The sequence below is a fragment of the Cyclopterus lumpus genome, chromosome 12 (assembly GCF_009769545.1).
Source record: "Cyclopterus lumpus isolate fCycLum1 chromosome 12, fCycLum1.pri, whole genome shotgun sequence".
In the NCBI taxonomy this organism is placed as follows: domain Eukaryota; kingdom Metazoa; phylum Chordata; class Actinopteri; order Perciformes; family Cyclopteridae; genus Cyclopterus; species Cyclopterus lumpus.
In genome coordinates this window covers 14588501-14614454 of record NC_046977.1, presented here as the reverse complement: position 1 = coordinate 14614454, position 25954 = coordinate 14588501, and positions in this window count along the sequence as shown.

Below are 25954 nucleotides of genomic sequence, written 5' to 3'. Positions count from 1 at the left end.
CTGTTATGTGTCCATGTTACAGGCTGTTATATGTGTTCATGTTACAGGCTGTTATGTGTGTTCATGTTACAGGCTGTTATGTGTGTCCATGTTACAGGCTGTTATGTGTGTCCATGTTACAGGCTGTTATATGTGTTCATGTTACAGGCTGTTATGTGTGTCCATGTTACAGGTTGTTATGTGTGTCCATGTTACAGGCTGTTATGTGTGTCCATGTTACAGGCTGTTATGTGTGTCCATGTTACAGGCTGTTATGTGTGTCCATGTTACAGGCTGTTATGTGTGTCCATGTTACAGGCTGTTATGTGTGTCCATGTTACAGGTTGTTATGTGTGTCCATGTTACAGGCTGTTATATGTGTTCATGTTACAGGCTGTTATGTGTGTCCATGTTACAGGTTGTTATGTGTGTCCATGTTACAGGCTGTTATATGTGTCCATGTTACAGGCTGTTATGTGTGTCCATGTTACAGGCTGTTATGTGTGTCCATGTTACAGGCTGTTATATGTGTTCATGTTACAGGCTGTTATGTGTGTCCATGTTACAGGTTGTTATGTGTGTCCATGTTACAGGCTGTTATGTGTGTCCATGTTACAGGCTGTTATGTGTGTCCATGTTACAGGCTGTTATGTGTGTCCATGTTACAGGTTGTTATGTGTGTCCATGTTACAGGCTGTTATGTGTGTCCATGTTACAGGCTGTTATGTGTGTCCATGTTACAGGCTGTTATGTGTGTCCATGTTACAGGCTGTTATGTGTGTCCATGTTACAGGTTGTTATGTGTGTCCATGTTACAGGCTGTTATGTGTGTCCATGTTACAGGCTGTTATATGTGTTCATGTTACAGGCTGTTATGTGTGTCCATGTTACAGGTTGTTATGTGTGTCCATGTTACAGGCTGTTATGTGTGTCCATGTTACAGGCTGTTATGTGTGTCCATGTTACAGGCTGTTATGTGTGTCCATGTTACAGGTTGTTATGTGTGTCCATGTTACAGGCTGTTATGTGTGTCCATGTTACAGGCTGTTATGTGTGTCCATGTTACAGGCTGTTATGTGTGTCCATGTTACAGGCTGTTATGTGTGTCCATGTTACAGGTTGTTATGTGTGTCCATGTTACAGGCTGTTATGTGTGTCCATGTTACAGGTTGTTATGTGTGTCCATGTTACAGGCTGTTATGTGTGTCCATGTTACAGGTTGTTATGTGTGTCCATGTTACAGGCTGTTATGTGTGTCCGTGTTACAGGCTGTTATATGTGTCCATGTTACAGGCTGTTATGTGTGTCCATGTTACAGGCTGTTATGTGTGTCCATGTTACAGGCTGTTATATGTGTTCATGTTACAGGCTGTTATGTGTGTCCATGTTACAGGCTGTTATGTGTGTCCGTGTTACAGGCTGTTATGTGTCCATGTTACAGGCTGTTATGTGTCCATGTTACAGGCTGTTATATGTGTTCATGTTACAGGCTGTTATGTGTCCATGTTACAGGCTGTTATATGTGTTCATGTTACAGGCTGTTATGTGTGTCCATGTTACAGGCTGTTATGTGTGTCCATGTTACAGGCTGTTATGTGTGTCCATGTTACAGGCTGTTATGTGTGTCCATGTTACAGGCTGTTATATTGGTAAAAGTCCAGGAGTTTTAGAGATGTGTTTAGCAGTTCCTGTCCAGCTGAAGACCTGACCAACCTTGCCCTCCGCACACATCCAGAGGGGCAGTGGTTTCCTCCCCATGCTGGCCGTCTGTCTTACTTTCCCAGTGTCCTTCTTTTTGTTTGCCTTGAGTGGGGGGTTCATGTGGGCCATTGAGAATGAAACAATACAAATATACTATTATTTACAACACCAAAGTATACTACAAAGAAAATGCCACTAAATGGCCACTCAAACACTTCTCAAACACTCTCCCCTGCTGCTCTCACTCCCAGCCCTCCCCCAGAGGCAAACCCGCCACTGGTTTTTACCATTACCGCAATGTACCGCATACCAATGGAAAGCTCAGCTTCTTAGTGTTCAATTATGCACATCATGAAACATAAAAAATGTGCTCAATGGCTCACTGGACATATAGTGGTGCTGTGGTATTATTTCACTCAATTAAACAGTAACGATTCATTAGGTGGTTCACATTGTTAGACTTTGGTTCAATAGCACAGGAGTATGTAGTCTGTTCTGAAGTAACTTATTGGAAATAAGATTATGTCTCTATGTATCTTCCATAATTTCTAAATCAAAATATTAAATCAGACTCCAAACATTTACACAGGCAACAGCCCCTCCAGCCCCCACTCTTCCGCAGTCTATGCTCTGCTTTATTTGTATTGAGATGTTGGATCCTGGGATTGCATTTGTGTCTGTAGCTCAGAATTCCCCCCCAATACTATTTTTATCCCAGCATCTTTTCCTTCGTCAGGTTGTGAGGTTTCTGTCTCATTCTCCCTCTCTGACTTCCTTTCATCTCTTCCGGCATGAATAAAAGTCCCAGTGTGGCGCTGGTGCAGACTTTAATACACAGATGGTTAAAGACACCACTTTGTGAGAGTGCTATTAGATCTCCGTTAACCAGTTAGACAAAAAGGAGGGAAAACAGAAAAGATAACGACACAGAAACAATAAAGTCTGAGACAGAAAAGAACAAAGAAGGAGAAGTGAATTTTGTTATTGTCAGTTTTCTGTTTTCCCCTCATCTGGATCCGTGTCCAGCCAGCAGGGTTTGGCCGAGGCCTCTCATTCAATGCAAATGAGGTTTCCACCATACTGCCGGTTACTGTACTACATGACATCTGGAGCGCCGTGATAACACCTCCTGATACACTTCTCTTCTGCTCACTTGGCTTTTTCCTTTTAATTTGATGATACAAATGCTGCTCCGTCAGTTCTTTGTGTCCTTTTACTTTTTTCATCCTCTGTTTGGTATCTAAATGTATGCGTCAAACGTCTCTTTTCTCGGCCTTCTCACCCCAATTCTCTCAAAAACTCTAGAAAACACAACATGGTGATCATCTCTATCTTAAAGAACTTAATTTTCCCTTTTTCTTTACGCCCACTAAAGTGCTGTTTTTTTGCCAGGCTGACAGGATTGTTATTATAGGTGACTGACAACATTATGGAAAGAGTTTCAATTGCCCTCACAAATGTTTTGTGGCTGCTGGTTACATAAATTTCCCTCAGTACTGGACAAACTTATTATATTACTCTCTTAGATAAATTAACATTGAGCATTACTGTATATTTTAACCTTCTCTCCTCCTGAGAACTGGTACTATGTCATTGAGAGATGGGTATGCTGAAAAAAAAACGATTGAGACACACAGGGTCATATGGAGACATGCCCATCCCGCCTTGTAGGGTCAAAACGTGCCCCCAAGACACAAAGATAAGATAAAATCTCCTATGAAAATAGACCAGTGATTGGATATTCACCCTCTCAGCTTAACTTGAACCCAGGTAACTTGAGGGGAGAGCTGGACTGATCAAACCTTTCAAACCTAATCATTTGAGATGAATCTATTGATATCATAATTTAGTGGGAGGCCCCCCCACTCTGACGATGTGACGGCGATCAGTCGCTCACCTGATGACGCACACCTGCTTCCACTGTCTCCTATAACGAGCAGGTGTTCCACACCTGCGTGCCTGAGCCAGGCGACCATATAGGCCTGGTTTCACAGCACACATATGTTCAAGTCGTCGGTGTCGGACAGGCACAGGTGTTGCCAATAACGCTAACGATGCTCAAGCGTTCCCCGGAGAGGGACAGCGAGCCAATCACTGATGTCATTATTCACACCTGTGCTATTGTGCTTGTTCCAGTGTCAACAGAACAAAAACAAACATGGGTACGACGTAGAATGATAAATGAGCACAATCGAAGATTCTTGCCTAATATATACATTTGCAGATAATATGACCAATGATTCCTCGGATCAATTGTCAGTGTCTGTCTTCCAAACGAGTGGTCTAGAATAATGGAGCCACATTGGATTTTAAATACATCCTAATGCTCCCATTAGGCCAATTGTAAAAGGTGTGTGCAGAAAAATGTTCCGACCAATGGACCAATTTAAACAATGAAATTAAACTAAACTCAAACAAAGCACAGGAGACGTTTTTCCCTTTAGTAATGTTTAATACCTTTTTATATTTGACCAAATTACACTTTTACACTTAACTGCATTCTATTCAACACTGTCTGTCACCTTGAGGTATGTGACCAGAATGACATTGATTTTGTGCCCAAATAAAGTGGTACCCACTCAAGTTTTGTTTAGGTTCTTGATTCATTTGTTTGTTGTTGGTATGTGTAGAAGAGAACAAGTATATTCATGCAATGTGTACTGTGCATGGCAGCCCAACAAAAAGTAGAACAAAAACTAAAATAAACCTTAAAAAATTGCCTTATTAAAAATTAAATAAACATCCTCCATAGCTGTTGATGCAACCATCTGGGTAGCTGTCGTGGGTTGTTCATGGCTACATGTTCAGGAATATGTCATCAGATCTAGCAGTGCACTCCATCAACTGTGAACTCATCCTCACATATGGGTCCCTGAACATTTAAACTTTACTTTTCTTGAAGACTATTTTTCATCACAAACGCAAACTCTGCGACACTCAGGTCATCTTGGTACCATGCACTGCTTTGGAGTTTGAAGGTCTGCCTGCTTCTTTGACTTAAGGAGTAAAAATATAACGTTTAGCTTAAAGCTGAGCAATATGTTCCTTGAGTGCATCTTATTTCACACCTTCAGAAAATGTACAAGGTGATTCGTCTCTGCGTCGGTTAGAGGTCGACGGTTGGCACACACCTGCCTGCAACTGCGAGAAGGTAACTTTCAAAAGACATTGTATGACTGTATTGAGAGGAAAATAACACGGCGTCCCTGAACACGTCCAAATCTGGCGCCAGATGGGTACCTGGAGCTTCACAATTTGAAACGCAAAGAGCCACTCATTAAGCGACGACATTGGAGGAGTCGGGAGTGAGAATGCGTTGCTGAAAGAACTCAAACAGTGAAAGCAACATTTGAGACTCTGGATGCTTGACAGCTTGCAGGCAGGCCAGAGCATCATGCCATAAATAAGCAGCAACAGCACAAAACACATCAGCGGGGTTGAAATCAGACACTTACCAAAAAAGGATCCACTCACACACCAGAGGTTCAACTGGAGCACTCGACATATTAACCACATGTTTTATTTGACTCTGGCACTGCATGTCAGAGAGAAAGGACAAACCATGTTAGAGGAACAGTTAGTAGTTCAAATAACACCTCTAATTCACCAAGGACATATTTGGAAAAGAGTTGGCTTTCCCACTGTTGAAAGGAATCCTCTGGAACGATGGAGCAGTGGAGCTGGTTCAACTTGGCCTGAAGCACATTTTAAAGATGGCAGGTTTAGCTCCGAGGTCTCTCTCTGTGATACTGATAATAATTGATATTCAGCGTGCGCATGTCTACAGCATGTAGTCAGAATGACCTTTACGAAAGTGTTTTTTATTTACAATGAAGGTATACTTTCATCACAATTATGAGATCATTTCTTTAACTTTAAAAGAAGGATGTTGAGATAATTCCAATGTCATCAACTCCTAGTTGCCACACTTTTTCCACAGATACACTTGGACCCAGTGCAGATCTCAGGCAAAATAGTGACTTCATACCTAGCGAGGGATATCCTGCCAGATAAATCCAGACCATAAAGTCAAGGACAAAGTCAAACAAACATACTCGCTCGCCTTAATCCCGATCATAGTTTGGCACTGTTTATTTACTTGCATTGCAATACCCAGCTGAATGCACATGTATTAAGATCTTCTCTTTTACAATGCTTGCGGACGGTCTCAGATATGACTTGATTTGCCTCGGCCTTTGGGAATGACTTTGGGTGTATTTATGGTGGTCGTAACGCGGTTTCTATATCAAGTGCTGTGCTTTTGCTGTGAGTGTCGGGTAGTTCACTGTAGCTCTTCAGGTTGATGGCGCGTTTTATTCGAGCATCCACAAACTGCCGTAAAAACTCGCTATGAAAAGAGACCAGAAAAAATAAAAGTTACAGCACTTCTACAGAGCAATAAGAAGATGAGAGGAGAGGTGGAGGGACGAGTGAGAGAACAGAGGGGGAATGGATATGGGGAGTGGCACTTAATAAGATAGATAGTCTCTGATTCTTCATCTGATGAAAAGGAGGGCCAGATGGAGTGATATAACAGGACAAAGGAGAAACAGAGGGATGAAAATTAGATGAGCAGATAATGGATGAATCAAAGAAGAGATAAAAAGAAAAAGGGAGGGCGACTTGAAGTCTGGAGAAAATCAACTTGAATGTTATCAGTTTAACAAATATCTGCTTGATTCTTCTCAAACTGAATAACATTAACATGTAAATACAGACACACTTAGACCTGGGGTCCTTTATGATTTTAAAATGGATTTTTAGAGCAGAATTGCCAGAAAAAGTCAACTTGATTTCAATATTCTTGCAGGTTTTTGTCCTTTTTATTTCGAAGATTTCCGAACATTCCCCCAGTGCCAAAGCAGAGCTCAGTTCAAAATGTAAAACATTTTGGAAATGAAATAGTTCTGACCTTCTTTTATAGGTTTTGAATGTCTCTCTTTGGATAGCGGACCTAAATCAATCGTGTCAAAGTTGATTTAACATCAATGAGATGTTAAATCAACTTTCAAATATATGTTTTTGAAGGGCATCGGAGATAAATGTGTAGATGTGTTGTACTAATAGAGCGCACAATGTATTTTGACTAATCACTTATCTTTTTACCCGGAGTGGTTAGTAGTTCACTCTTTCAGGAGGGCTTTTATATGATTCATAGTTGTCATCTATAGGTTCTGTATTTCAAAGTGCATTGGCTGATTTGTTTCCATATCCCTGCAAAGCCAATTTACCAAAGCTGATCATTTTATTATATTGTATTAAAATAGATGACTGATACATTGATCAACCCATCTGTGGACCGTAGCATTTAGTTTTGCCTCATCACATTCATAGTCACATTGGCAGTATGCTCATTGGTAACTGCTTCAGAGTTCTTAATCAGTGGTCAACATCAACTTTGGAAACAGATTGGACAAACAGATTTTGCCCGATGGACCGATATCACGTTGGTGGAATCCAATCGCACCCAGATGTTTTCCAGGTGTGTAACTTTCTTCACCGAGCTTGTGTGTTCCTAATTGGCAATCAAACACCGAAGGGTGCTGCTGTGTGTGCAACCACAAGAAGCGGTCAATAGTATCACTCTGAAGAAACACCAGCGCTGGATTAAAATCACACGCTATTTAGCATTAGTTAGGTATGAGAAAACACTTATTTCATCATTTATAAAGCATTTTTTCAACATTAACACTCATTAGTATGCAATTCATAAGTTTTAAATGTTTTGTTCTTGAACAATAAGCTTGACTATAATGCGTTTCATGATTGGGTTTGCATCCTAACGACTAATAACCACCTGAATTAATCATGACATTTATACGTGCTTTGTAAGGCATAGATAGTCATAGATGAGGTCACACAAAATACTTAACTAACGACCTGAATTAAATCATGAATTGCAGTATTAAAACATGTTTATAAAGCACATGGTATTCCTCTAAGTCCATAATTATTGGTTTGTAATATATATATTACTTAATTTACAAATGGGGAAAACATAATTTATAAAGTATGAAAACCCAATCATGAAATGCATAATATTCAATCTTATTAATCAATAATAATTGATTAATTGCTTGAATGAATTGCATACTAATGTGTTAATGTTGTAACAATGCTTTATAAATGATGAATTAAGTGTTTACTCATTCTTAACTAATGCTAAATAGCATGTGGTTATTATAAAGTGTTGCAACAAATGGAGCTTAACGTCTCACAAACACTCTTCATGCCCCATTTTCTTAAAGGTCAGTGATTAAACATACATTCGCTTCCTCGATTTCAGCGAGGTCAAGTTCCACCTGGTGGGAACTTCGTCTCCACGGGCTCCTCCCTCACTGCCGATTGGGTGAATGACTTTTCCGTTGTGTAAATGAAAGGGGCTTGCATCAGGCTGGAGAATAGGAAGTGGAAGAATTGCTTCCTTTTGGCGCGCTGTGCCAGCGTATCAAGTTCAAGGCAACTTTCTTTCCTTTCAAGAGATGTTAACCTATTTCATAAACCCACTAGCTCCTGTACAACCTCACAATGCCCTACTGGGAACTGTGGTCCTGCCAAATGAGCATCCAGCCTCCCTGCTGTTTACCTGCAATATAGCATTACTTTGCCTGGTTACACAGCCTTTGATGAAAACACATCCTATTGTGTGCAGACTATTTAGTCCATGATGATCTGTGACCATCATCTAACAGACTGTTAGTGTTACATGGGACAGCGCCTGACTTAATGCCTTGTCACATGCAATGTAATACGCATAGGAGATGCAAGTATGCGTGTGTGTCCGTGCATGTGAACGGACACACACACACACACACACACACACACACACCTCGCATCTTCCCAACCCAGACATATCTTAATCCTTGGAGACGAGCCACTCCCCATGTCCTTCCTCAGTCGTATCTCTGCTACTTTATGTCCCCCTCCTGTGCCTGCCCCCGCCATCATTGTCCCACCCCGGACTGTCCACCGTGAGATGACAATTACAACTCTGTTGACACGCTGACTCCTCAGGGCCCTCCGCCGGCTGTTTCTGTCCTGCAGCATCTGTCTCCCTGTCTGTCTCCTTCCGTCCCCTGTCTCCCTGAGTCTGCATGTTTTCAGTCTAGCTGTGTTTCTGTGTACACCGCTGTCCTTCTTTTCTGTCTCTCCTCACTCAGCATTTCCGCACTCATGGGTGTCTTTCTCTATTTGTGTGGCATTCTGGATCTTTTTGGAACTTCTACTTCTCATTTAGTTGTTTTCCGGTCCACTACAGAGGTCACACATCACGGCCACAGTTTAAAGAAACCCAAACACTGTGAGGTGAATCTTCTTTTTGGATTAATTGTCTTATTCTATCATCAGGTTTACCCTTTTCTTTGAATTCTGTCAGGAGCACTGATGGCTTTTCATTAAGTCACTGAGATAAATGACATCAGCCACAGGAGCACAGCTGGCTTTCTGATGTGAAAAAGGCTTTATTTCTGCTCTTTAGCGCTATGTGGGAGGTTAGGAAGGGACACCCCGTAGATCTAAGAATGTGTCAGCTCTATCAGCATGTGTCTGCTGTGGAAAATGGCCAAGATAGTTGGCAAGCCTGTGTTCAGTGTCAGCTTTTATTGGAAACCTCCCAGTGTGGAGAAAGCTTTTAGTAGCTCTTATTAATTGTGGATATAAAACACGACCACTTGAGAGGCTGATGTTCTTGGTGTGTGTGCAAGTTATGTTGGGGGTCGGCTGTAGCTCATGGGGAAGAGTGGTCGTCGCGTAACCACAAGGTACCCGCTTCGATCTCCGCTCTCCCCATAGTTACATGTCAAAGTGCCCTTGAGCAAGACACTGAACCCCCAGTTGTCTCTTTCCCTAACTTAACCAACTGTTTCCCCCGACCATATTTCATGTGCCATAACCATGTCCTTTACCTAAACCATAATAGTGTTGCCATGTGCAGACATAGTATGACGCAAGAATTTGAGAAATGTTGGCATTGAAAATGAATAAAAATAAATCGCGATATTCTTTTCTGGCAACCGCTTGGTTCACGTCTGGTTTATTGCACAATCCAGTTTTGTGCACATGTCATTCTCTGCCAGAGTATAAACTGCTTTCAAGAGGAGGTGGGGTTTTCAGTCAGGAGGCAAAGGAACAAAATATGTCTCTTAAATTGTGTTAATTTATTGAGTTGGGCGGGTAACACTGCAACTGTTCTAACCCCTGAGATGTGCTGAGAATATAAACTTTAAATAAAACATCGTGGCCACATTTCAAATGAATGCCCCATTGCAGCATCACATGGGTCAGTAGACATCATTTAGAATACAGACGTTTGTATTGATTTTCTTTTTAGAAAGCAACGGCTTAAGTAATACAATTAAGATTAACAATGGAAAGATATTCAGCTAAGTAGAAACACACACACACACGCACACACTGTAGTTTCAGACAAAGTTTCACATGCTGTCACATTGTCTTTTGTGTTTTTCTTTTCCATGCTGCCATTTTATATTTTGACATTTGCCAAGAGATTCAGATCTCCCCCTGAGTCATAGGAGCCATCTTTACAGTATACCTCTTCCACTTTAACTGTCTCTCCACCGCTGCTGCTGCTTCCGGACGGTTGTCTCCACTGCCATCTCACCACCCCCACCGTCTAGACTCCATCGGGATATATATATATATATATATATATATATATATGTCATAATGCTGCATATTTCACAATGGCATCTCATTACCAGATTTCCCCGCTCGTGTAAATTTACGTAATGGAATAAAAACTCTTTATCATCATTGGAATCAATATCCGATCTAATCTTGGACTGAATGTTCCCCTTCCCTCTCACTTATAATTCAACTCTTCTAAGCTCAACTTTGCCAAGGAAGTATCACTCTGTTGAGTTGAATAGAGCCACTGGTGTATCCTTCTCCCGCTATGAATCTTAAATAAATAGTTTTGGGAGTGCATTGGTTAGGTTTAGGGTTATTATCAGCTTGCATATTAATCTGAAGGCTCCGGGATCAAATGTTACATTAGATTACATCAGAGACCGTCAGCTTGAGTGTGGATGAAAGTGATAGACCGGCAGAGAAAGTGGGATGGAGAAGAAGTCGAGATGTAGAACACACTTGCCCACGTACAGTGTGTGGTGTTCGGATTGTAACCGAGGAGTTTACACTATGTAGCCGTAAAAGCTACTTATTGCATGTGTCCGTGCATTTTCCTCTGTGTGTGTGTGTGTGTGTGTGTGTGTGTGTGTGTGTGGTAGACGAGACAGGGAGCCAGAGGGACCTGAGGAAGCCGTTTGATGTCATCACCATGAGTCCTTTCTAGTTACCCTTGGCTCTAATCTATGACGAGACGCCGTCTAAGTCCTTCATTAGTTACTGGTAGCTCTCTTTAGTGTAATGTCAACTTCCGCAGGCAAGGTTGACTCATGGACGGAATATCAATGTGAACAGACATGTGGTGAAGGTAGATTGTCATGAATATTACCGTTACATGATTAAGAACATGATGATGATGATGATGAGGATGAGCATGATGTGGTTTCTCTGTCTGTGTGGGATCCAGTAGACCGTCCTTTTTTTTCATATTTTCTGGCTTTCCTTGGCATAACGTGCCCTAATATGGAGGGAGTATTTGACAAAGGAGTGTTCATGAAAACAAAGCGCACTGCTTAAAAAAAAAAAATCACTTTGATTGGGCAATTATTTACATAACCACCGCTCCTTTTTGCCTGCAGATGCTGTGATGTGGTCTACGAGTTGTTTGGTTCATTTGCTCACCGGTTAAGTTTTTAATGGTGCTTTTAACCCCAATTAAATAGATTTTAGTGACATACACACTGATATATAAAAATGTAGTCAAAAGTATTTTTTAGCTGTATTCAGTGTATTGATAAAACACTAATAAACTGTTGACCTTACGTAAGCGGGATTGAATCCTCTCGGGATGTCCTTCTCCAACTCGAAAAATCTGAAAATTACACGTCTGATTTTACAAATGTTTTTTTACATCAGTATTTTGGAATATTATTTTAATGTTGTCTTGTGTGTTTGGTAACATGTGTGAACAGGACGATAGCAGGCTGCAACACCATATCCAGAAGGCGGAAACAGCCACTAGCCTGCATACCAAACTCATCCTACAAAAACTAGGAAAAGAACTCTTTCATTCCTCAAGCCATCAGCCGGTATTACATAAATGCAGCGTACTCAACAGGTCTCTGAGCTAGTCACTTGAACTTTTACACTTTCATATCTTATGATTTTACAGTGGAATTCACAGGTGATGGCTTTTCTCAGTTTCATTGTGTTTTATGATTGTGTTGCTGTCTTACTAAATCTAAAAGTTAATTACTGTTCATATTCAAACGTCAGCAGCGCAACGGAGCAATGTATTGAAGAGATGCTCCCGGTTTTTGACAGTTAACGTGAAGAAACTTAACAAAATAAGCAAAAACAACAAGTCTTGCAAGAAGAAGACTGAAGTGGACGTAAACACTTTTAAATACTTCCAAAATATCAGCACCGCAAATATGAGGAAGGCAAACGTTCAAAAGATCAATTAGGCCTCAAGTATATATATTCAATATATTTTGAATTAGGATGTAAACATAATTTGATTTACAAAAGCAAAACCCCTCCACAGGGTAGCTTTAATTTACTGTATGCAGCTGGTTCCCTCATGAGGGAATCTGGGCCCGGCCGCTCCTCTACATTACAAAGCTGTCGGCCCGCCACAGCAAATGGTGCGCGCTGAATTTAAAAAGGCTCGAGAGCAGGTGATCGGATTGGCCTTGATTGATGCCAGCTGCTATCACACCCACTGATAATTTAATCCGCCTAATTCCAACCACTTTTACAACAGTGCTGCAGGTGCTCTGGTCAATGGAAATCTGTTGGTCCCACACACATGAGAGCCCCGTGCTCCACCTCCTGCACTTTGAGTGATAAACGTAGTGCGTGCAGAGAATTCAGGATACAGGTATACGTTTTTACAACAAGTACACAGAGGGCAACACATGCCACGCCAAGGAGCCCGGAGTGGGATGGCGTTTAGAGAAAAAGCTGCTGTCAAAGGATGAAAATGAAAGGTTACAATAATGTAGAGGCTAATGAGTGACTGTGTCATGACTAAAGGCTTTATCATCAAGCACACTTAAGGTATCTCCTTACTAATACACTTCACAACTGTGGCCACTGATAGCAGTATGAATGCACATTGTTTGCAACTATAAAACTATTAAATATATTCTACCCTTGATGTTACAACCACAAACACGTTCAGCTTTTTTTTGTGTGCGATTGCAAATATCCACGTGGCAAAGTACCAACGTTGCCTTTGTGCCAAGAACAGAGTGGCAGAGAGAAACAAGTACATGTACAGGAACTGACTGTTGAGGCCATTCCACAAAAACGTATCTTAATTTAACCTTATTTCCTACTTAACATGACTTAATTAAAAAGATGAATTGAAGCGGAGGACAAATTAAATGATTTTTCATTCAATCATAATGCTGCCATGATGACATGAAAGTCTGAGCATGACACTCCATATAAATGGGCTTCAGCTACCCTAATAACTGTAACTGCATCTGGCTAGTGGCTCTGATGTTTGCACTCAGGCTTTTTTGCATAGAAAGGGGTTGATTCAGTGCCAAATTTATGCATATTACCAAATTTAAATATGTGCACAAAGCTATTGGCGTTGCTGCGCAGTTTGGGGGGCACTTCACCCTTTTGCGGGTGCTTTTAAGAGTTACACACTTCTATTATCTTTATTTATCTTATTTCTACAGGTTTAGCGGTTCGCAAAAAAGCCACATTTGTGAATTTGCCTCGGAGTCTTAATTTGGCAAATATTAACAAACAAGGTGATGTGGAGGGGAGCTGCCCTGCGGTGATGCAGCAGAGGATGAAAGTGCACTCGCCAGGGTCCCGTTGTCAAGAAATCCCCCAGCCAACAGACAATATTTGAGTCCATGTCAAAGTTGGATAAGAGCTTCTGAGAACATGGGGCTATATACAATTACAAGCTGTTGAAAAGTCAATAAAAATCAATCTGGCACGGTCAGTACTCCTATCCCCGATTCGCTCTCCGCAGTCTTTTGCACCAAGTTTTGGGAGAGTGTATTTGCCGTCATCCAGTCCTATTGAAACCATGCAGTTCATTTTATACGTTACTTACTGTGGTGAGTTTAACCATCAGATATTCAGAGCATGTCTATGTGTAATTAAACCCCAATAAACCCCTTTATTGATGCAAACAAGCTGTTTTTCAACACCAACAAAACTCATCTCACTCGTCTAATTTACCAACAAAGGCCAATGCCCCAGTTAGCAAATGTTAATTCATGAATTAAAAAAAAAGTGAAGGGCTGTTTGGCAGGTATGGGACAGAGCAGACGACTCAGGAAGTCGAGAGAGGGCTTCGGCGCATCATCTTAATTTTGGAAATGTCACATAATGCTCTTGAAAAAGGACAGAGGAGAATGAGGGAGAAAAGAAAATGAGACTGACAAGGAGAAGAGGGCATGAGCTTGTAATACATTGATTGGTGAAAAAATGGTGTCGCAATTGCACGAGAGGCAATATGGACATTTTATTTGTGAAATGTTTTATGCATTTGACTTTCATGGAAATATTTAGTACGGATCGAATAATCCCTACATGAGGCTGAACTACTGTACAATGTCATGGATGTTTTCAAAGTGTTCTTCTTTATTATTTTTGCTGCAACACACTTATTCACTGATAAACAAAACTGTCGACTTAGATCAAACAGATGTCCTTTTTTTTCTGACAGGGTTATCAAACATTAACAACACACTGGCTGAAGACAATGCTAAGCATTATTCATTGTGACAGGCAGCTACACCATTCTGTTCTCACACTCTTGTTCCTGTTCCGGAAATTACTGCATTACATTGTCTAAAAAGAGAGGCGTAACGCAGGTAGATGAAACAATGTGCGGTTAAAGGGTGACACATACGAAAGCTGATTTAAAAGTTTTATTAATTTAACATGTAAACATGCGCTGGCGTGTATGGTATCACTTTCTCTGTATCTATACATATACTGTACATACGTGGCACATGTATGCACATCTATAACAATGAATTAAGCATGAAATGATAAAACAACACATTTTGTAAAACATGTAGCATGCCTGCGGAGACGCACGCTGATCTCAGCTCTGCGGTCTTTCAGCTAAAGCTAACAGATGGAGTTTTAAATATGCAACGAGCCACTGGAGACCGTTCCATCAATTATATATCGTCTGTTTTCCTCTTTTCTAGGAGCATTGCATTCATTGTTGTAAAATCATGTTAACACAAGTGACCATTGTCGCTGTTATTAAAGACTACAGTAGAAGTGGCATAAAACGTACTCAATGGGAGTAATTCTTTCCCATTTTTCAGAATTTCTTTAGCATTTTTTTTGCATTTCCTTTCCTTCTAATTCATGCAGATCAAACCAGAGAGCTGCAATATATCACTAACATATACTCTATATCTCTCTTTCTCTCCCTCTCTCTCTCTCACACATGCACTCAGTCAGTCAGTGAACCATTGAGTAGAGGTCAATTCTGACTGTGGTCAAACGAGTCACCTGGGGAATCAGACATCATCAATCCTGTTGTCAATACAGGACCGATGAGCCATTCATCCTGCCCGCCGCAGTGGGAACGTGTCACGTGCTGAGTGTGTGCGTTTAAAGGATTGTATGTATTTGTTTATTGGTGAAGGTTTGTTGGTTAGATGCAGAGAAAGTGTATGCCTTTTGAGAGAGAGAGAAAAAAAAAAAGTGAGTGACGAAGAGATTTATTTTGTTCACTCTTTGGATTCTGGACTACGGTTCTTAATCCTCGAGAGTTTGGCTGTCGCCATCTTGCTTCTTTTTTTTGTGTGGCTGTAGCCATCTTGTTTTTTATGCAACCAGAAGTGACACGAGAGGGTGGAGCTAATTAAAATGCGGAATAAGTCATTTTTTGGCAACCGAAATGTTACAGTTCACTTTCGCGAAGTGAAAACACCCTGTGAAAGGGTTAAACAGCGCCCACGTGGTACAATGCCGTGGTATCAAACTGTCAATGACGAGCTTCATTGTCTGTTTTTCTGAGGTAACGAATCAAGTGAGAAGTAGGCTCCGTTTCGCATGAACTTCTATACAATCGGACTTCTTTCTGCAACCAGAGGTGTCGCCCCCTGATGGCCATTAGAAAGAATGCACGTTTATGGCACGTCTACAATGGCTTTACTTTTCAGAACCAAAGGTTGCCGCCTGCTCTTTACCCTTAATTAATCCTCTCCACATGAGATTGTCTATTTTAAAGATAGTAAAGATTTGGTACATTATTTATCAGTCTTTAGTAGCCCTGGGGCACTAAACCATATCGATTAAACATCTAACGCAATGAATGTGGTGGTCTAGACAACATGTCTACTCCTGTACATACAGATATGTTTGTGTGTGTGTGTGACCTTGAGTTCAACACTCATGTACATTGTGTGTGTGTGTGTGTGTGTGTGTGTGTGTGCATATTTGCCGAAATAATCTGGCGAGGAAAGACAGAACTCATTTTCTATTCTATTTTTTGGGGGGGAGGTAAAACAGGAATGCATGACTGTGTGTGCATGTGCAGACACAAAGGTGAGAGTTAAAAGAGGATGCTGTTGCTAACAGATCTTTTTTCTTTTCTTTTCTCATTCACACTTTCTGTGTCACAGAGGGAAGCCTCAGATATGGTGAAGTCCCCGGTCGTGTTGTTCTCCTTCTGAATGTCTCTTGTTTTTCAAACAAACACAAGGTCAACCAGCAGGCCACCCTTTCCTTCCTCTGTGTCTCGATCTCTACTCTCTCAGCCATCTTTCTTTTTTTTTCATGCACCCCCCCGCCGCCCTCTTTTTCCCATGCCTCTCTCTCCCAATCTTCCATCACTCAGTTCTTTTTTTGCCATGTGTGACTAATCCGCTTTGATGACATTGGTGCTCTGTGTGTGAGTATGTGAGTGTCTGTGTGTCTGTGTGTGTGTTATTATCTTTTATGTCGGAGACCCGATGAAGCTTTACTTTGGGCATGTTAGATGGAACGGTGAGTTAAATCCTTGTGTGCAATGACGGGCAACATGTTAACTGATCACTTCCAACACGGCGGTGGGATTTGATCTCACACGGTGAGCATGGGGAACATTAATGAACTATATCTGTGGGAGCAATATGATCAACACATTGTCAATGGTGGTTTTAACAGCTGAGCTGGCTCGGTGAACTTGGTCAATGAGTGGGTAACCAATAACGTTAACAACTAATGCGGGGCATGATCTCCACAGGATGAATACTACTAAAAAAGTGGATTTGTCATGAAATTTGGGACACACATTCATGTTCCCCTCAGGATGAATTATTACCCTTTGACCGTTCATTTTGTTAATCATTTTAATTCATCCAGTACTTTAGTTTATGACTACCACCTGCAAAGTAATGATATTCCAGTCAGCTTCTGCTGCACTTTGTGTTTACTGCAGTCTCACAGAGCAGCTGGGTACTATGGGAATGAATACAGAATAGCACCAGTTAAATTGGTGGTAAGCTTGAAGTCAATGCAAAAGTGTGACTTCATATATTGCAACAAAATGAGCACTTATATCTGATATGAGCTGGATATTTGCCAGTGCCTTCCAAAACGACTTGTGCTGAATTATTCGGGACACAAACAAGTTGCTTGTCAAAAACAATTAAAAAAATGAATGAACATATAGGTTGGTTTAAACTTTTGAACACATCGCCATTGCTTTCATTTTCAAGGCGAGGTACGGTGAGGACAGACCCAAATGTTGCCTTTTTATATCAAGCTAAATAGAGAACAATACAGCGTCTGATGACGACACATATTGTAAAGCAGACCACTACATTCAATAACATAGGGTTGTAAACATGACTTTGTTTACCCCACTGCTATTTGTGTAATGCATTTAAACAGTTCAACAGTATCAACAGTTTTCTCCATCAGAATGATGGATTAAAAAATGGAATTCTTTATTTATCTTTTTTTTAAAAAGCTTTTACAAACTGCATGGAGAGCGAAATACCAATTACCAGTCAAGAAACACAGTAAACATTCAGCATATATCCGTAAATAGATCGAAGACATCAAATTGAAAGTGAAATGTCACGAGCCAAAAGGGTTCAGAAGTGCTGCCTTCATCATTGTCCTTAGCGCCGCCATGACGCCCTCCTGCCTCGCCGTGTGAACAACGTGCTGCTGCACACGAGCACGGCAGGCAAAAGAAGGTGATGTCAATAGTGCTGTTTGTCTTTGCTAGCTGTCATAACAGAAATGTCTGGTCATGCATCTCTCTGACTCCATGTAGTACATCACTCGTCACACTGTAAACATGCACGCACGCGCACACACACACTCTAGGACTCCACAAATGCATGTAATGTTCTTCAGTAAGTGAACGCACCGTATTCAGTATAGCACTCACAGTATGTGTTGCAGTGAATACAGCGAGCAGTCGGTCAGACACTGAGAGGCCGTCGTGTGACCAGACACAAACACGGGGGTGACGGGAGACACACAAAAGACAACAAAGCCAAAGTAAAAAGATAGAATCGCGGAAGGACAGTAACAAATAGATTAATATGGGAAGCACGAGTAGGGAGTAATTGTTCTCGGGGTGGAAAGAAAGTCGTGTGGGTCTGATTTTGTTTAAGAAGAAACTTCGATCAACCAACTTTGGATTAACCATAAAACCCCAAACTCCTTTTTAATCATGTTTTATATCCCCTCCAAAACCATCTGACACCTCCTCTGCCCTCCTTTACCTCTCTACCCATTGTCCTTGTTCCCCAACATCTCAGCCCACCAGCAGCTGTAGATCCTAAAACCTCTTCCAAGTGAACATGTGTAAACTCGTGCATACAAGCAAACAGAACTCTGTAGCTGAATAGAGTCATTGTCTGTTGTCAGGCCGTCTCCCAGATGTTTGTTTGAAAGACAGATGGATGAGCAAAACCGCCAGTAAGTGTGTGTGTGTGTGTCTGTGTGTGTGTGTGTGTGTGTGAGAGTATTTATGCGTGCTTCTCTAGCATTAGTCATTTGTCCCTAAATATGTATTTGGGATGCATGAGTGTCCACTTTTGTTGATCTATTTGTGTGCATACTTCCATCTTGTGAGATTCTAGTTCTATCTTTGTGTGTGGACATCAGGTTTTTCTTTTTTGAGCGAGGGTGGGTGTGAATCCACCCCTGTGTGTGTGTGTGTGTGTGTGTGTGTGTGTGTGTTTGTGTGTGTGTGTGTGCGCATGCGTATTATAGGCGTAATAAAGTTTAGAGTTGTATTGATTTGGACTCAGTCCTTACTCACAACTATCAGCTTCATCTCCACGCCGACCAGATTAATGCCGATGGACAATAAAACCTAAACTGTTCCACTGATCACCACTCCAAGACTCTAAAGTGATGGTCCGGCACTATTAGTACGGTGGAGGAGGATGAATGGATGGTAGAGGAGAAAGGGATGGCAAGGAGGCAGCGGGAAAAGGGTCATTGTTGTCCAATTGGAACGGAGAGGATAAAGAGCAGGAAGGAAAAGAGTGTGCGGGGAAAAAATTATAATAAAAGCGTATCTTTTCCACTGCTAACTCAACGAGTTTAGGCTAATTATCCTACTCTATTAATAAGAGTATGTGCACATCTGTGAGGGTTAGTAGGTAAAGGTTGATGGAGGCAGGGCAATAAAGGAGGAGATGAAAAGTTAGGGAAAAAAGGGCACTGTCATAAAAAATGTAACGGCCTTGTCCCATCTGCTCAACGGTTTGAACTGCGGGCGAAAAAAATGGAAAGATGAATGAATATTAAGTGGAAAGAGAATGGATGCAGCTCGTCGAAGTAAGGAGAATTCCAATGATCATAGTAGCATAGAGACGTGGATGGAGGGAGGATGGGATGTTAAGGACGTTGAGAACGAGCAGTGATGAAACATTAAACACTCTTACACCATCAGCCGAAAAACTGTAAACTGATTATTAATGGGAGGAAAGACGGAGAGTAGGTGAAAGGGGAGGAAGAATGGCAGGCAGAAAGACATACAAGGTTGAAATAACTCCTGATAAAAGTTTAAGTGGATGTATTCCTGTAGGAGGAAGCAGAACCAAGGGAGAGAAAAGATAGGAGAGTAAATGTGATAATTTGTGGACTAATTCTACAAAATTATGCAGCAATTTATCCAGCCCAATCTCTTGCTAACACTGAAGCACTTAAATAACTACCTTGATTTTTGATCTCTTGATTTACACACGGATCTACTCGTGTTTATGAATGTGATGATGGAAATGTCTTACGGTGAATAGGACCATTGGTTTCCTGCACTTGTTGGTGTAAGGGTCAATAAACACATTGTGAACATTGTAAGAGAACACATATTTATTAAATAGATGTTGGTTCACTGTTGGCCATTGTTTACAATAAATTTAGATGAACACATTTAATGGATTAATCGCATGATTTTTCTGTGATTAACAGCGTTATGCGCAAAATTCAATACTAAATTAAAAACGAGCGTATTGCACGCTTTTATTTTAAAGTAATGTTATCAGAAACATATATCAGGCACTCTGGGAGCAACAGCAAGTTAACAAACAGAATATAAATCAGTTTTCTTTGTTTTTTCTGAACAGGTATCAGAAGAAACATTTGTCTTTTATCAGGCAACAGCACAACAGTCTCTGTTCAGTAGTAAGGGTCCCTTTAGAGTGAGGTTAAGTGGTCTAGCACAAAAGAAAGTACACAGCTGGAATTTACTGTGCAGGGGGACTTTTTACTCTGTACAGCCTGTGGATTTCCTTTTAGAGAATCTCAGTCAAAGACAGAAAAGAAACACTTTCAGTGGTGCAGGTTGAACAGTTACCCACAGTTAGTTTAAGTGGCTCACAACCTTTCTGCATTTGGCTGCATCCAAGACATTGTTCTGCAGAGATACTGTGACAGAGCGCTGGAGAGATGTCTCGCATCATATTTCTTGCACTATCCGTGCTAAGTGTGCTGACTTTATTGGAATGCAGCACCCCCCAGTTCATCAATATAATGAACCGTGACTCTGAGATGACTGTGGGTACCCAGCGATGTCCAGTCGTCTCCAGTGAGAGCAACAGTTGGTGCACGTTGGAACGCCGTCACTTGAGGTGCGTCTTGAGGGAGGCTCAGACGCTCCTCAGACCGACCTCTTCCACTACAGGAATCGGCCTGTAGTCCTTTGCTCCACTTGGCCAGGGCATTTGTTTGGGATCAATACTGTGTAATGCCTTTAAGTCGTACTTCATGCTCGTAGTCCTCCGGTGATAAGATAACTCCAGTTTGAGTGGTTACAAATAACTTTGCTTTTATCAACTACGCCGTCTGGTAGAGCTTTAAAATGAAAATGTCCATTTAAAAGTGCCTTTCTCCATTTTCTTGGTCAATGTGTGCAGCAGTGTTAAGCCCCTCCCAATCCTAAAAATGAATGCAGTTAACGCATGATAGAATCATTGTCGGAGTTAATGCATTGCTATGTTAACGTAATTATAACAAGTTAACGTGCCAATCCCCAATACAAATATAGTCTGGTAATCTGTTTTTTTTAATTTTTATATCTCAACAGTTATGGAGTGAATAGCCATGACATTTGTCACAATCATCTTTCTCTGCAGAATTCACCACCGACTATTCATCGAGCTCCACGATCAGGTCAACGTTTTTTTTATTTTTCCTATACTTTGGTTTATGACCAAATACCGGCACAAATAATGACATTCCCATTAGCCTCAGCTGTACTTAATGTTTAGTGCTAGTTGCCAAATGTTATCGTGACACACGCTACAATACAAATTGATATTACAAATGTCATTTGACTAATAAATTCAGTCACGTATTAATGGTATTGTATGGACATGCTTTTTGTTCTTTGCCATATATATATATATATATATATATATATATATATAAATATATATATATATATATATATATATATATATATGTAATGTAGTGTGTAGTTACAGTTAAGGTAATAATAATAGTTTCAATTTGAATAACTCAGTGTTTGCACACAACATTCACTGAAGGCAGCTGACGTTGCATTTCCCTCGCAGTTACTATGTGGGAAGATGGTGACAGAGGAACGAAGGGGAGGAGGAGGAGGAGGAGACAAACAAAAGAGGAGACGGATTTAAGGTCATTTTATTTATACATGCACATGATAAAAACAGAAGGAGGAGGGAAATCCAAACTGTGTAGAGCAGATAAAGGAAGCACGAGGATCAACAAGGGGAAACAGTCAAAATGACAAACTGAGTCACACCTGGGAGGGAACAAAGGGGGAAAGGGGGATGGTGAAATAAAAACAATTTCAAAAAGGTTTCACTCGTCTTCTCATGAGTTCGACGTGATTACTGGTGGCGGATGAAAGATGTCTCAGTCAGGTAACGCGGGGCATAAGAATGGGAAGATATAATAGAACGAGATGGGCCGGAGGTAATCAGGATGTTGCACTGTACCTATTTTAAACAGCCTTTTTGCTTTGACACGGAGACGGATTGAGGGAAGTAAGACGGGGCGGTGGAGGTAGAGGAAGATTTGGAAGAAGCGATTAAAAAAGAGAAACAAGCGCGGTCGCATGAATGTAAGGTTAAAAGAATCAATTTTAAACGGTTTTACTTGCTGGGCCAGGAGGCTAAATTGTTTTCCTGCTCTATCGCATGGCAACAGGAATAAGGAAGGAGAAGGGAACGACGAGGTGATAAAGTTTATCTATTAAATAAGAAGGAGCAACATGTTGTGCTTTTTCTTAATTGTATCACTGTAAACTTTTTCCCCACCATTTTTGACAATTGATCTGTTCATTGAATACGTAATCAAAGAGTATTATAATTATCTCTCAGGTGAAAGAAACAAAGAAAGAAGGGTCAAAACTATTGACTCCAGTCATGACTTTCGGGATCACTGGAGCGGAGAAGAAAAAATGCGAATGTGCATTGAAGTTTTACGGGCCACCTGGCTCACCTCCGTGGGATTAACTTGACCCCTTTCATGAATCATATAGACCTTTGTTGAGGACAGCTCTTAAAACTTCTTCACATAGAGAAATTGATGAAGTGTGACGAACCCCTCCCAGATGCGATTCACAAAACTGCGGTAGCTTGTTTATGTGCACGTGTGCTCGGCACATGCATGTACACATCTTTGTTTTACAAGCATCTCTGCGTGTTGTGTGTTATTCGTGTATGCTTGGCACTGCACTCTGGTATCGGTGTGCTTCATTCCACCTTCTGTACAGGACAAACACACTTCAACTCATCTTTCAGCTCAATTTCCAATGCACACCTTGAGACTGGTTTACATGTTTGATGCTGTACACGTTGTCTTTATGCATGTTTCTGCACTGTGAGTATGTGTCTGCATGTGCATCTTTATTCCTGTTGTATTTATTGTGATTGTATGTGAACGTCGGACTCCCCTTGACACAGAAGGTGAGACGTATAATCGGGATAATTCTGAAACAAAAGGTATAAAAGAGACTTACTAAGATGCTTAAGGGCCGCAGAACTATTGCTATGTTTTAAAATGTGAAAAGAATTTGAATTTGTGCCCATATGATATTTATTGTGGTTACTTATTATGTTTTTGGGGAATCCTGCCTGCAAGCCTTATTGCCCTCATACAGTATGATATTAAACATTTTGAACTGAATGCATTTGAGTCCCTGTTCCTATTTCACTGCTGGTTTCTGTGACGCTTGAAAAATCAATATGAAGTATTGAGAATAATTTAAATGTTGGAATCATGCAATTAGGATGGATGTTTAAAACAAGCGGTGTTGTTGAAATTATTTCAGCGCTATTTGATTTTATTCAGCAAAGCAGATGTCCCATAACAATGTCCCATACTAATGAATTATTAACGTGGTATTTTGGTGGCGGTAAGATGCTCCGAGGATTTGAAAATAAGGCAAAGGTTTTGATGTCTGATATAGTCTGAAATGGTTTGCCCCCGCTCAAAGCGATGATGCATACCCCGAAGCGTTTTGGTGGCGCAGTAAACATCCCAGTTGAAAAATAAGCTCCAATAAACTGCTTCTCTCCAGCTGATTATTGTTGAGTGGGTGGCACAGATACATTTCAGTACTGTCTTATGTGTTAGAGTAAAAGCGTGGGTCTCAACATGTGAACTGGATCACACAAATAATCACATATGGACATGGTGCTAATGTTTATTAGGCTGTCTGAGATAACAAATATGCTGTTTACAGATGATTAACGGATGTAACACCTAAACGTCTTCAGAACCTAGCCAACAGCGCAACTAGCAGCCTGGCTATTCCTACAACCCTAAGTATCCCAATTTGAACTAGAAAATCAAATCTCAGTGCCATGATTAAGGCAGTAAAACACTTGCCAGTAATTTGCCAATAAGTTGGCTGATTTTCCTAATGACTGATCTGACTGAGCGTAGTAGAAATAACATTTTGAATCACCCTCTTCACATTCATTGCCTCCGTCAACTGTGTTTCCACAGTTTACGTGTTTTTTTTTTTTTACTTATCTTTATTTAAAAGGGACCATGTACAGTTAAAACATAAATGCCATCATTTGATGCACCGTACCAGATTGTAGCTACAGCTAATTTGCATCTGTAGTCCCTTGACGGACCATAACAAACATAAAACAATAGCAAACAGTACAGGATAAGACACAATACAACAGTATATGTGGTAAGAAGAATACACAAAATACACACAATGCAAAAAAAAGAAGTAATACAAACCATTAAAAGTAAGTAATACAAACCATAATAATTTTGCTCAATGCTCCAGTTGTCAACTGTCCGCCAGTGATGGATACTGGAAGCTATTTTCCAGAGTTACCTTTGGCATACTGCTCTCTGGTAAGTAATGTATGTACGTCAAGGGCTTTTATTGTGGCAGAATGGAAGGAGTGGAGCTGTAATGCGCTATCATTGACATTGTTGGAGGCAATAAAATGTTTGCCGTCTTGTTTCAGACTACGCACAATCCATCATGTTATTTTATTGCCTTCATACAGTAAGTATTGGCGCTATCCTCTTCATTTGTATCATAAATGGGGCCTTTATTGTCCTGGGAGACCGTGACCTGGAGCAGACAGAAATGCATTGTGAAAGTGAGACTTATAGGAAGCCGATTTAAGCACAGATGGCGTCAATATTCTCCAGCGTCAACATCTACTTCATAATAAGTTAAAGCAAAATCTGGTCTATTGACAATTGGAAACTGGACTTAAAAAAAAGGCCTGATCCTTTCAAGTTTGGATTTACATCAATAATATGCCACCATGCCGAGGTTGTCAAAGCCAAGCAACTGAGTTATAACTGTGTGTGTGTGTGTGTGTGTGTGTGTGTGTGTGTGTGTCTGTCACGATTATGACACATATGCCCTTTTGTCATCTCTGTGTGAGTGAACTTGAATTTGCATGAGGGAGCTAAAGGCTCACTTGTTTGTGAGTGTGTACGATAATTGGTTAATACTAGAGGCTGCTAATCATGAAGATTAACATCACATCAACCACGCAGTCATATGGTGATGGTGGATATGACTGATGCATTGCAGTAATAGCTGTTAACGACAACTGGTGACAAATTGTCAATTTAAAGCAAATTCCCATAGTGTCAAATTCAATAAAAGTCTCGAGTGAACCAGCGTCACTCAAAAAGCCACATATACATATTTTCTATTGTTTAATCTATATTTGCCTGCTGTCAAATATTTATGTTAAATTATCTAATTAATTCAACCTTGATTTTGAAGTCATCAATTATTTCACTTAAATAATAAAAGTGCACAGTTTGGCTCGAGGCAAAGCAAAGAATGTAACTATAAAGCATTATTCATAGCGGTCAGATCTGACCCTTATGCTCGGGCACAGTGCAAGACAGATAATATAAATATACTGTTTTCCATATGTAATACAGTACCACTGATATTTATACAGTAAAGAAGAAAAAAAATCAGCTTTATAATAAGGCATCATTCTGAAAGTGTAGGGAGTTATTATTGCACACTAGGTGAGTAACTACAAATCATCTGCTGATATGGCTATTTATTTTTCACTATATCACTGATGCAATTTTTAAACAGTGCATATGACAATTTGTGTATCAGTAGATTATATGTGATGCATGCATTTAAAAAAATAAATAATGCAGGTTTATGGAAGTGTGATGTTGGCAATGCATTTTTGAAAACCTGAAAAACTGTACCTATATTCTTTAGTTG